At 39.8% G+C, this 11,024-nt stretch overlaps 1 protein-coding gene across 12 annotated transcripts in view; it reads left to right on the forward strand.

Moving 5' to 3' along the window:
• AMBRA1 (autophagy and beclin 1 regulator 1) overlaps window positions 1-11,024 on the forward strand; it is a 173,004-nt gene that overhangs the window by 18,962 nt on the left and 143,018 nt on the right. Inside the window, exon 2 of one of the 12 annotated variants that reach the window (XM_081798172.1) lies at window positions 394-473. The exons of the other annotated variants lie outside the window; for them this stretch is intronic. The gene's annotated coding sequence lies outside the window, so the exon portion shown is untranslated. The remainder of the gene's footprint in view (window positions 1-393; window positions 474-11,024) is intronic. 12 annotated transcript variants of the gene reach the window in all.

The following is an 11,024-nucleotide window of genomic DNA, read 5'->3' on the forward strand; positions in this document are numbered from 1 at the left end:
TCTTTCCCTATTCTAGTCAGCCAAGAACCTGACCTGGGCTGACTCTAACATTGGAGAACAGTGAACACAGTATCTGCTGAGGCAGGGACTGGGAGTCAAGCTCCGTTCTGATGCTATCTGAAGGAAAAGCCTGAATTCAAATCCTGCTTTGGCTACCGACTCATTTTGCAAACCTAGATGCATTTCTTAACCTCTTCCAGGTTTTATTTTTCTTAACTAATCTCATCTCAATAATCTCCGTACTCTCGTCTGTCCTGGGGCTTGTGAGGATTCTCGGGGTGATGTTCTCACAGCATCTTCCACTACTGTTGCTGTGGCTCCAGAGGTTTCCAGGAATGCTGGGGGCAGTGTGTTACTCCTGGGAGGAGATTTACAGTCATCTTTTTCCCAAAGACTGCAGAAAACAGAAAGATGCCACCCTTCGTGATTTGAAATCGGCTCTACTTCAAACTCCTAATGTTGGTGGGTGAAAGGTATGTTTTTGCCAAAGTCATTAGGCCTGTTTGCGTGAGGCAGCTGGGGTCAATTCCACAGTTCTGGGGTTAAGCTGTTTTTGCCTCTGTGAAATTTCTTGATCAAAAGCTACTTTTTTTTTCTTTGCTTACTAATGGAAAATCTCTTGCCATTTTTGTGCATTTAAGGGTAGCCTTCCTGGCTTCTTGATTCTGTTGATAGCTTGGGCCTCAAAAATTGAGCTTCACTTTGTTCTTGGTTCCATGGTTTCCTCCTTGCTTTCCTCCTTGCTCTTCCTTATGTTTCCAGGGGTTCTTGTATTCTCAGTGCACATCTTCCCCAGAATAGTTTGCAGATAAAACTTCATTTCTTTTTTTGTTATCCTTCTGAGGTAAGTGGCAATAAGAAAGATTGTCAGTCTCAAATTTGGGACTTAAAGGCTTTCTATTTCCAGTTTTGTTTTTTTTTTTTAAAGATTTTATTTATTTATTTGACAGAGACAGACACAGTGAGAGAGGGAACACAAGCAGTGGGAGTGAGAGAGGGAGAAGCAGGCTTCCTTCGGAGCATGGAGCCCGATGTGGGGCTCGATCCCAGGACCATGGGATCACGACCCGAGCTGAAGGCAGACGCTTAACAACTGAGCCACCCAGGCGCCCCTCTATTTCCAGTTTTGATCACACTTTGTGTTCGAGTATAAACTCTGCTGTGTTTCAGACATTAGGTTACATCGTTGAGAGTTACTTTAGGAAGCCCTAGTAAGCAAACTCTGTAGCAGAAAATCTAGTGTTTTTTCCTCCTCTTTATTTTAATAAGAGTAATTAGAATTTAGTTTTGTGTCTTCAAAGCATTTTGTAAAGCTGTTAGCCTATTTGTGATATACAAATAGAAGTGTGCCTTATTCTGAGTTATATGAAAAACATTGGGGGTGATGGTGGATCTGAGAACAAAAAAGAGGTCATATTGCTTGCTTATCTCTTGATAAACTTGGGCTGACCACCTTTGTACCAGGTACTCACTTCATTATTACCTCTTAGCCTGACTTTCTAGATGGAGACAATTGTATTTTGGAGTATTTGTAATTCTGAACATAAATGTGCGTATCTGCAGTAGGAATGCAGGTTCTGTCTAATTATTAGCATTTTATTTCTGGGCTTTTGGCTTTTTATAAAGGGTCTGTGTATAATTTTGATTGTATTAGTTTTGATTCTCTAAATTATTTGCTTCCAGTTTGTTAGGTGATTAGAGGTACTCTGATTCTGCTTTGTGGCTCCTCTGATTTCCTTTGCACTCTCTCAGAACTGTGAGTGCCAAACTTCTTTGTGCGAACTTCCATTGGTTGTGTACTGTCCTTATTGTTGGTTCTTAACTTGGCTTTTACTTCCAAAAGTAGTAACTCTGCTTGAATTTTTTGTAACCCATTTCTTCTAATATACTCCAAGGACATTATTCCTTTAAGGTACAAAAAAGGTGTGATTACTTTCAATTTGTACATGGAGAAAAATGAAATTCAGCAACAGTGTGATTTGTAAAAGATTATATAACAACTCAGTGGTACAAATCAGTCATTGAAGCTTCTTACCTCTTCATCTTATCTTTACCCATTAAATCACATCACTTTTATATCTGGCACTTTCAAGCCTCAAAGATAAAATATCTCATATTCCCGTCCCTGCTCTCAGACTATCCACTGCCTCTGTACTTTGTTCTAAGTATGCTGTCTTTCAAATATGAAGCTGCCAGGCCTGGAACTGACACATCATCCCTTCAGCCACATTCTGTGCTCAGAGTAAGTCACCAGGTCAGCCTGTATTCATGGGGTGAGAAATATGTTATCTCTCAGTGGGTGGGGCAGTATGGGAGTAGGGTAGGACGGAAGTGATGGCAACTGTCTTCGGAGAGAATCTAGCACAGGATGGTAAACTAAGTTAGTGATAGAGCCTCTGGGAACTAACTCTGGCAGTGCAGGGAGGTCATAGCACTGGCGCCTGCCTCGTGGGTGAGAAAGGGTTGGCCTGAGACTGTACGTGTAAGAGTCCCCTTCTTTTCTGAGATGTGTTTATGTTGTAGTCCATGTTTGACAAAAGAGTATGCACACGTTTGGCAGAGTATGCACAATCACATCTCCTGCTGATTAATTTTTCAGGATCTGTGTTCTCTCCTAGCAGCCAGACAGAAGTCAAAGTACTGTGGCATCTATCTCTATTTCCTATTGAGAAGTAATTTTTCTTATTCGATGGAGTTGGTAGTTGTGTAGGGTAAATACATAGTAGCTGAATTTCATGACGTAGTCTCATATGGTACTTTATCAAATTCAGAGTTATTTCTGGTCAAAGGGTTTATAGTCCCTTTTTTCTCTCAAAAACTATGTATTGCTGTAAAGGAAGGAGTGAGAATTTTTTTCGTTTCTCCTTAATGTCATTCATTCATTTCCTCTCCTTTGAGGAAATGAACATTACAAATATAAAGCAAGCAGATTTCCAGTTGATATTGTAAGACAGTGAAACATTTATTGAGGGCCTAATACATGTGAGGGTACTAAATGACAAAGAAGAGAGACTGAATAGGAGGTTGTATCTCAGGCACTATGGAGTTTTCTGTAGTAATTAAGTATCCAGATTCTGGAGCCAAACTTCCTGGGTTTGAATCCTGAATGCACTACTGACTGACTTGTTCCCTGGGGACCTCATGAACCCTGATGGAGGGGCCATGAGGATTGTAAATTAGTTACTTTATGTAAAGTGCTATGAACAGTGTCTGGGACATGAAAAGCACTAAGAAAATGTTAGGAATTATTATTTTAACCATTACCTTGTGGCTTTATTTTATTTTTTTAAAGATGTCAATACTCAGATCTTTGATGTGAAATGGTTTGGAAACTGCTGCAGTGGATAATTCCATTTTGCCTAGAAGAATTTGTATTAAATTTAATTTATCTGATTGTTTATAGGACTTCACGGCCTAAATTTTTTTATTTTTCTTACTGCTATTTTTTTTTTTTTAAGATTTTATTTATTTATTTGTGAGAGAGAGAATGAGAGAGAGCACATGAGAGGGGGGAGGGTCAGAGGGATAAGCAGACTCCCCGCCGAGCAGGGAGCCCGATGCGGGACTCGATCCAGGGACTCCCGGATCATGACCTAAGCCGAAGGCAGTCGCTTAACCAACTGAGCCACCCAGGTGCCCTCTTACTGCTATTTTAATTTTAATTCCTCATTACAGAATGAAATTATTCTGGTACAAGCATTGGAATTCTAGAATAGTGAGTACTTTTCATTTGGTAAATCTTAATCCTCACGGCAACCCTATCATATACATACCATCAGTGGTCACATTTTATAGATGAGGAAACTGAAGTGGTAGGGACGTTAGGTAACTCTTCTAAGAAGCCCTCTTTTACCAAGAAAATGTCAGAGCTGGGATTCATTCAGCCAGTCTGATTTCAGGGCCCATATACCACTATACTGTGTCATCACTTACCTAGAAATTAATGGATAAAAAAAAAATATTTCTCTACCTAGATTTAACCACAGTTATCACTTTGGCATATTCTAGGATATCTTTTAGAAGTCCATACACAGCACATACACAATTCAGGTAATAGTTGATGTTTTCCTGCTTCCAGGTGTGTTTGCCTTCAGAATGTGTTCCCTGGGTCTACCTGTTCTAGATTTGTGTTGCTTTGCCCCAAATTCTTTGCCTGCCTCTAAGCTCAGTCTCGTCTAGGAGTCTGGCAAGAACTGTATGGTCAGGTCTGGTTGCTCACTGTGGAGCTCACATTATGGACTTGGATCCTCTATAGTATCATTTGAAGTGTCCTAAAATGTTTTGGAAAAAGTCCTATTAATGAAAACAAAGCTGCCAATTGTAGAAAACTGTGTGTATTTCCACCCACATGGAGTTTCTAAAGAGTACTGGGCTACTTTTAGGCCTCTAATTAAAGGCTTGACATTCTGTCGCTAATTTTCCAGTTGTTGGGAGAGCTTTACTTATGCAAGTAATCCTAGATTTAGTATTTAAAGAACTATTTTTTTTTTTCTTTTAAAGAGTTAACCTTGGGGTGGCTGGGTGGCTCAGTCGTTAAGCGTCTGCCTTCAGCTCGGGTCATGGTCCCGGGGTCCTGGGATCGAACCCCGCATCAGGCTCCCTGCTCAGCGGAAAGCCTGCTTCTCCCACTCCCTGCTCAGCGGGAAGCCTGCTTCTCCCACTCCCTCTGCTTGTGTTCCCTCTCTTGCTGTGTCTCTCTCTGTCAAACAAATAAATAAAATCTTAAAAAAAAATTATAAAAATAAAGAGTTAACCTTGGGGGGGTGCCTGGATGGCTCAGTTGTTGGACGTCTACCTTCCGCTCGGGTCATGACCCCGGGGTCCTGGGATCAGGCCCAACGTCAGGCTCCCTGCTCAGCGGGGAGTCTGTTTCTCCCTCTCCCACTCCCCCTGCTTGTGTTCCCTCTCTCGCTGTGTCTCTCTGTCAGGTAAGTGGATAAAATCTTTAAAAAAAAAAAAAAAGTTAACCTTGGGATGAATCCTCTGTGTTATGGAATATATGTTGGTATTACATAATTGATCTGACTCTTAGACTTCCTACATGGTTAGTGCAGTGGAGAGAGATGCAGTTACTCAAAGAAATGAGGTGATTTTATTCCATTTTAACAGTCCCTTACAGATCTAATAGTTTTCTGATTCACACCCCTGGAATGCTATTGGAAGGGAGGATTTGGGATCTGAATTATTAGCCAGGTTGCAGATACAATTCTGACTTGTTGGTTCTGTTGTGTGTGTGTGTGTGTTTTTTTTTAAGATTTTATTTATTTATTTGTCAGAGAGAGAAAGAAAACAAGCAGGAAGAGCGGCAGGCAGAGAGAGAAGCAGGCTCCTCACCGAGCAAGGAGCCTGATGTGGGACTCAATCCCAGGACCCTGGGATCATGACCTGAGCTGAAGGCAGACGCCTAACCGACTGAGCTACCCAGGCGTCCCTGTTGGTTCTGCTTTTTAATTCACTTTACTTATGGAGAGGTAGCTCAGATCTCATTTTATTATTATTATTATTTAGAGAAGGAGAGAGAGAGAGAGAAAGGGAGGGAGAGAGAGTAGAGAAAGAGAGAATCTTAAGCAGGCTCCACAGCCAGCACAGAGCCTGATGCAGGGCTCGATCTCACAACCCATGAGATCATGACCTGAGCCGAAATCAAGAGTCGGATACTTAACTGACTGAACCACCCAGGTGCCCCTCATTTAATTATTTTTGCCACAGAGATATACTTTATTTTCCTGAGTACTTTTTACTTTGTTGATGGTAATAGCCTTTGAAATGTTTCTTAGAAAAATCTGCTACTCTTGGGAATTGTTAGCATTGTGTATCTCTGGGGTTTTAGTTGGCTGTATTGTTTGGTGAAGGAGACCATGGTGAACCCCAAAGAGGATTCAGTATTAAGGACAACAGTAACAGCAACGATGTTGACACTGTACCACTCTTTTCCTATTGGAGCTTCACAGCAACCTGATAAGTAGATATTACCATTCCTGTTTTACAGAGAAGGAAACTAAGTCTCAAAGAGGTTAAGTAACTTTCCTGAAGTCCCCTAGGGAGAAGGTGGAGTAAAAAGTTCCTGGCATTAGATGATCAAATTGCTAGGGTAACCTGTAAATCCATTTATTAATCCTGTAATTAATATTAAACCTGTAATCCATATTATTAGTTGTTAAATACAATTATGTCCTAGAATTAAAAGAAAGTCTTTAAAGGTGGTTTATCTTCCCATCTTTTCAGAGTAATCAGTCATGTTATGGGGGACGGGGCATGTGGAAAGGGGTATTTGTTTTATGTACACATCTCAGTTGTGTCCTTCCGGTTCTCCTTGCATAAGGCCCTTGGTAACCGAGATTTGATTCTGGGGACTGTGTAATGGCATCACAAAGACTATTCTTGGCACCCTTTGTCTCAGTCTGCTTTAAGGGACAGATTGGGAAACTTGTTTCTTCCTCCTTTTTAAAAAGAGGAATGAGAAACACACTTGACTGGCACTTCCTCCTCAGCAATGGACCTGTCTGACTTCAGTCTGATTTAGCTCCTTTTGTTCCTTATAGAGAACAAAGTAAAATCTCTTCTCAGGTAGCTGTGAGTCTAAGTCCCTTATCCTTTTAAAGAAACAGAGCAAATATTTTTCTTCAGACAGAAGAGAAACTGCAATTGTTTTAGGCCCTTTGACTTCCTGGCATCAGTCCAGCTTTCTCATTTGAACTTTTAGTGTGTTTAGGTCCTTGGGAATTGATAGACAAGCTCTTTGGCAAGCCTGAGCTTGAGGTTTTTAGGGTTTTTTTTTTTGATAACATACTTGTAGCAGCTCTTTCCTCTTCCAGTTCCTTTAGGAACTTTTTTGGTTGTATCACAGTTTTCTGAATCATACAATGTTTGTGACCTATATTTCCTTCCTCTTGAGTTACACAGGTCAGGTCATATTTTTTCTTTTTGTATGAATTGGACTGCTGCTGTTTTCACCGCATGTTATAAGATTATAAATGGTTTGAATGTATTTCTGTGAAAGTACTTTTATGTCACACTCTTAAGACAAATGACCCTCAAAACTCATTTCTTCTGAACTTCTTTGTATTAGGTAAAAGAATTATGAGCTCAAAAAACAAATTAGACTCCATAAAGGGTTAAAGTGAACTAATGGGAACTGTGTTTCTTGCACCTTCCTGGTTAGTAATTATTCAGCTGTGTGGCAGTTTCACTTCCAGACTTTTGGTGTTAAACCATGAATTGTCAGGGTCACCAAGTAGATTATTTCCTTCCAGTTATTTTGTCCTTAGTTGCTTCAGAAGGTTGGCTTACATCACGTTGTCATTTTCAGTGTGTACATACTTATTCCGTGCACTAATGAGGGATGAGAGCTCTACCATGAGGATACAGACTAGAGTTTGTTCCTTTGTCACTCCTTAGGGAACTTTGCTGTATGTGTCTAGGAACTTGGAGCTGTGTCTTTCTGTAAAACCTTTCTGACTTTCTACATTTTAATATGGCAGGGAGAAAACTCCTTTCAGCACAGGCTATAAATATGTTTCCTTCTGTCTGTATTTGGATACATCTAGTTGTGTACTTTTCAGATTGCAGCCATTTGTGAAATGTAAAGAGCCCATTGTTGTTTCACTTTTTACAGTAAGCATTTATTACTTTTTAAATTTAAAAAGTGAAAGGAACACTGCCTTTTCTAATTATTAAATCACTTATAGTCCTACCAGCTAAAGACAACCATGGTTAGTATTTATATTTCTTTTGTATCATTATTTTCCAAGATATATATTTTATATATATATATATTTTTTTTTTACAAAATTGGGATCATACTGTATATGTAATTTTGTATTCTGCTTTTTTCACTTAAGAGGTATTTTTTCACATCATTAAATATTTTTATTTATTTTTTATTTTTTATTTTATTTATTTATTTATTTTAAAGATTTTATTTATTTGACAGAGAGAGATACAGCGAGAGGAGGAACACAAGCAGGGGGAGCGGGAGAGGGAGAAGCTGGCTTCCCGCGGAGCAGGGAGCCCAATGCGGGGCTCGATCCCAGGATACTGGGATCATGACCTGAGCCGAAGGCAGACGCTTAATGACTGAGCCACCCAGGGGCCCTCATCATTAAATATTTTTAAAATAAACTTCTAATAGGTAATACATTTCAAAAATAAAAATGACACAAAACGAAAATATTTGAGAAGTCTTGCTTCCATCTTTGTCTCCATTCATCTTGTCCCTTCAGTCCCTAATGAGTGACCATTTAATTTCTTCTCTTATTCAAAAGGTAGCATTACTATACATAGTGCTCTGTACTTTGCTTTTCCCCTCTCTTCACAATATTTTATCTTGGAGATCTCTTGTTATCAGTACCCAGAGAATCTTCCTTACCATAGATTAGTCATCTAGTACCCTTTTTACATAGACACTTGGGTTGTCCCCAGTTTGTGCTATTACAAACAATAAGACAGAAGTAGTAATTAAAGGGGGAAAAAACCCACTTACTCTGCTTCAGTTTTTAAGGCAAAGTTCTTTCCAAAAGAATGCCAGCTAATAAATGTAGAAGTAATGATGGAATTGGAAAAATCAACATTTTTTCAGCCCCTAAATGAAATAATTCAAGAAGGAATCATCAGTGACTGCTAAACTATTAAGCAAAAAGTTGAGAAGGAGCCAAATATTAGCCACAGATTGCTAATTGTAAAGGAGGGACTGTACCTTTATAGAGAGCTCTTTCAATTACAGACTCAACCAAGTTGTCATATTTTGCCAAACGATCACATAATTTACCATGTCCCGCTAAGTGGGACAGCCTGACAATATGTGCCACTGCTGTGCTTCATCATGTGGTACATACATAGCATCACCTGTGAGGCATTTTTGCCAGAAACTGCTCAACCTAAATCTAATCAGTGTTTTAGACCTAACCTTCTTTTTTTAGGAAATGTAAGGGATAGAGAGGTAAGCTAAATGACACTGTGAAGAAACAAACAGACAAAACTGAGATGTAAGACATTGTCCAAGTCATGTGTCCTGGGCTTTATATTTTTTTTTAATTTTTTTTTTTTAAAGATTTTTTTATTTATTCATTTGAGACACAGAGATACAGAGAGAGAGGGAGAGAGCATGAGCAGGGAGAGAGGCAGAGGGAGAGGGAGAAGCAGGCTCCCCGCTGAGCAGGAAGCCCAATGCGGGGCTCGATCCCAGGACGCTGGGATCATGACCCGAGCCGAAGGCAGACGCTTAACCATCTGAGCCACCCAGGCGCCCGTGTCCTGGGCTTTAAAAAAACTTGTGTTGGGGGCACGTGGGTGACTCTTGATTTCGGCTCAGGTCATGATCCCTCGGTCCTGGGATCGAACCCCTCATTGGGCTCCCTGCTCAGTGGGGAGCCTGTTTCTCTCTTTGCCTGCTGCTCTGCCTGCTTGTGCTCTCTCTCTGTCAAATAAATAAATGAAATCTTAAAAAAAAAAAAAAAAAAGATTCTCTCTCTCCCCCTGCCAGTCCCCCTCTAAAAAAATAAGCTTATGTCGTAAGTAAGTAAATGTAAAACCAACCAAGGCAAAACTTGGAGGCCATTCTAGAGTAAAAGAGACTAAAGAGACATGACATCCAAATTCATTGCTTGAGTTTTGGTTGGATTTTTTTTTTTTTTTTTTTGTAAGCCAACTATTAAAGACATTTTTTAGACAGTTGGGGACATTTGAATAAGGACTGAATATTAGATGATAATCAGTGTACTTACTGGTATTGTGGTTATGAAGTCAAATGTCCTTATTCCTAGCAGATGCACAATGAGGTATATAGGGTTAAAGCATCTTGAAACCTGATGAAATGGTTCAGAAAAAAGTAAAAAAACAACACAAATGTAGTGTGTTCATAGAGCCAGATAAAGCAGATGTGACAAAATATTAACAATTCTTGAGTCTAAGTTGTGAATAGTGTGTTTATTGTATTGTTTTTTCCAACTTTTCTGCACATTTGAAATTTTTCATAACAGTTGAAACAGTGCTATAGTGAATAACATTTTACATGTATTTTTCTGAAATGCCATTTTATTGGGTTGCATATTCTTTAATTGTTGCATGTGTGTATATTTTGCTGCTGGTTGACATTTTAGTTGAATTTTTATTTTGTGATAGTTTTATGCCCTTATGGCTTGGTGGATGAGAAAAAGGAATTAAATTTTTTTCTTCTCTTTTATCCTCTCTCTGCTGCTCTGGAACTTTAGTGGAGAAGAGAAAAAGAGAGTGAGAAAGCTACCCCAAAGTAGTCCTCATGCACATGCTTTTAGGTAGGAGATAGAGTTGAAGCTATTGCATAAGAACCAGACTTCGGAGCTCCTGGGTGGCTCAGTAGGTTAAGCATCGACTCTTGGTTTCAGCGCAGGTCATGATCTCAGGGTTGTGAGATCGAGCCCCGCGTTGGGCTCTGTGCTGGGCATGCAGTCTGCTTAAGATTCTCTCTCCTGCCCGCTAAAAAAAAAGAGAGAGCTAGAACTCAAGTAATGACCTTTTAAAATTGGTTACCTGTTCTTTGGCTTGGAGGCTGCCCAAGTGATAAGGAGGGGGGCTGGTGGCTAGGGAGGCAGTGTGGTGCAGAAGGGAGGGCAGGTGCTGTGTTGTGTTTTGTTTTTGACAGGTTTTTAGAATTTTATTAGTAACAAAAGTTCTTCCTGCCTGATAAAATAATAAGAGTAACTGCTTTAGAGAATGATCTATTCTTTAGATATAAGGCTGAGCTACTGAGGATATGAGAAAAATTTAAGGATGAAATATTTTTGTTACCATATATGTTAATTAACTAGAATTTAAAAAAAAAACTTGGAAAAAAAAAGCATGAAATTTTTTTTTTTTTTAAAGATTTTATTTATTTATTTGATAGAGAGAGACACAGCGAGAGAGGGAACACAAGCAGGGGGAGTGGGAGAGGGAGAAGCAGGCTCCCCGCAGAGCAGGGAGCCCGATGCGGGACTCGATCCCAGGACCCTGGGATCATGACCTGAGCTGAAGGCAGTCGCTTAACCAACTGAGCCACCCAGGCGCCC

The sequence above is a fragment of the Leptonychotes weddellii genome, chromosome 11 (genome assembly GCF_054177405.1).
Source record: "Leptonychotes weddellii isolate Sample4059 chromosome 11, ASM5417740v2, whole genome shotgun sequence".
In the NCBI taxonomy this organism is placed as follows: Eukaryota; Metazoa; Chordata; class Mammalia; order Carnivora; family Phocidae; genus Leptonychotes; species Leptonychotes weddellii.